The sequence below is a fragment of the Lucilia cuprina genome, chromosome 6, assembly GCF_022045245.1.
Source record: "Lucilia cuprina isolate Lc7/37 chromosome 6, ASM2204524v1, whole genome shotgun sequence".
Lineage (NCBI taxonomy): Eukaryota > Metazoa > Arthropoda > Insecta > Diptera > Calliphoridae > Lucilia > Lucilia cuprina.
The window spans coordinates 8,689,043-8,692,095 of NC_060954.1; positions in this window are offsets into that span (position 1 = coordinate 8,689,043).

Genomic DNA, 3,053 nt, shown 5'->3' on the forward strand with positions numbered 1-3,053 from the left:
ACTATAATCTGGCTAGAGTACATACTATAATCTGGCTAGAGTACAGGTTATAGTTTGTCTAGAGTACATATAGTCTGGCCAGAGTATAGACTATAGTCTGGCCAGTGTATAGACTATAGTCTGGCCAGTGTATAGACTATAGTCTAGCCAGAGTATAGACTATAGTCTGGCCAGAGTATAGACTATAGTCTGGCCAAAGTATAGACTATAGTCTGGCCAGAGTATAGACTATAGTCTGGCCAGAGTATAGACTATAGTCTGGCCAGAGTATAGACTATAGTCTGGCCAGAGTATAGACTATAGTCTGGCCAGAGTATAGACTATAGTCTGGCCAGAGAATAGACTATAGTCGTTGGCTATAATCTGGACAAAGTGAAGACTATAGTTTGGCAAGAGTGTAGACACTAGTCTGGCCAAAGTGTGGACTTTAGTCTGGCCAGAGTGTTGACTATAGTCTGGACAGAGTATAGACTATAGTATGGCCAGAGTGTAGACTTTAGTCTGGCCAGAGTGTAAACTATAGTCTGGTCAGAACGTAGACTATACTCTGGCCACAGTGGAGACTATAGTCCGGCCAAAGTGAAGACAATAGTTAAGAAAAAATGCAAACTATTGTCCGTCCAGAGTGCAGACCGTGGTCTTGCCGTTGTGCATAGTTTTCAGCACTACAGGTCTCTTACAATGTTAAATTTATTTATGGCTTAAAACATGTCAACTTGTAGTTTATTATTTTCCATCTAATATGTAAATTACTTTATACACGTCTCACTTGTAGTTGTTTTTAATTAAGGGAAATAAAAAAACGACAGTTATTAAGAATAATGATAATGAAGATAATGATTATTAAAAAAACATCACATAAACACATCAAGATGGTGAGTTATACATATTTTATGTGGTTTTCATATGTAGTTTAAATATTTTAATTAAAATATACATTTAAATTCAATTTAAATTGTAATTTAAATAAAACTTTATATAAAATATTAAAATATTATAATAAAACCTTTTCCTTATTTCTATTGTTTAAATTAAACACATTTACTATACAAAGAGAATTCTCAAGGAAATGGATATTTTTATTTTATGCATTTCTATAGTCGAAGTGTTTTAAATAAATTCCATTTTATTGAACTAAATTATTAAGACTAAGAGCTTTTTTATTTTGTAAGAATATCTTTATTTGTCCCATAAGTATTTACGGCTACTTTGCATTATCTTTATCTTTGCAGTTTTGGTTTCTCTTTTGGTTTAACAATTCTTATTTCCTTTTCCCTTTAAAGAATTTAGAGAATAGCTCAACACATAGAAATGTTACTGAATAAAATATCCATAAATATAAATATCGAAATATTTTCAAATTAAATTTATAAACATGAATGCATTTGAATGAAAATTAAATAGAATTAAAGATGAGAATGTTCGCTATAGACTAGAGTGTGGCAAGAGTACAAACTATAGTCGGGCTTAAGTACAGACTATAATTTGGCTATAATACAGGCTATAGTCTGGCTATAGTACAGGCTATAGTCTAGCTATAGGAAATAATATAGTCTGGCTATAGTACAGAATATAGTCTGGCTATAGTACAGACTATAATCTAGCTATAGTATAGACTATAGTCTGGCTATAATATAGACTATAGTCTGGCTATAGTACAGACTATAGTCTGGCTATAGTACAGACTATAGTCTGGCTATAGAACAGACTAAAGTCTGGCTATAGAACAGACTATAGACTGGCTATAGTACAGACTATAGTCTGGCTATAGTACAGACTACAGTCTGGCTATAGTACAGACTATAGTCTGGCTATAGTACAGACTATAGTCTGGCTATAGTCTGGCTATTATAGTACTGAATATAGTCTAGCTATAGTACAGACTATAGTCTGGCTATAGCACAGACTATAGTCTGGCTATAGTACAGACTATAGTCTGGCTATAGTACAGACTATAGTCTGGCTATAGTACAGACTATAGCCTGGCTATAGTACAGACTATAGTCTGGCTATAGTACAGACTATAGCCTGGCTATAGTACAGACTATAGTCAGGCTATAGTACAGACTATAGTCTGGCTATATTACAGATCATAGTCTGGCTAGAGTACCGTCTATAATTTGGCTATAGTACAGACGATAGTCTTGCTATAGTAGAGACTAAAGGCTGGCTACAGACTAACTAAACAGCAAGGACAACTTAAACTATTATTCCTTGTCTCCCTCTCCTACAAAGACTCTAGCACGTGTTTAATTTTTTCCCATATAAAGTCAAATAAAACTGCCATTACCACCATCACACACGCACACACAAAAAAGTCATAAATGTTTTTTTTTTGGTTACACCTTCAACACGAACAAATTTTATGCCACAATTGCTGTTTAAGATCCCACAGACGTATGTGCAACATTTTTGTGACATTTGCCACAATCATCATTAATCACTAGCTGTGGGTTTCAGTTTTCTATATTTCATAAATAATTGATCAAGGTCAGCAGGGTGGCTCTGGATGTATTGCAAAGTTATAAAAGAAACGTTAAAATCGAAAAAACCAATTTATATTTAAGCTTGATAAACTGTTTTTAACTGGTGACGCCGGCTCATCATACAGTTTCAAATAAAACACATTTAATTGCTGCTTGTTTTTTCTTTTACTTTTCTTTACTGTTGATGTTAATGGAATAATGAAATACCAAACGGAAAACAGAATATAAAAAATATAAAATTGCCTTGTCATGCCAGATGTATGAACAATAAAATTTTATTGTAAAATAATGCCAAAAATTAATAACAAAAGCGTTACCCAAAAAAAAGTTTTTACAATTGGGGAAAAACAATCATAAAAAGAGAATTTAAATACATATAAATTGTATTATAATGTGAATGAATTTTGTGCCAACATACAGTATATAGTTTAACATAGTAATTAGACTATTTTAAAATAATAGTCTATAGTCTAGTCTATAGTCTAGTCTATAGTCTAGTCTATAGTCTAGTCTACAGTCTAGTCTACAGTCTAGTCTATAGTCTAGTCTATAGTCTAGTCTATAGTC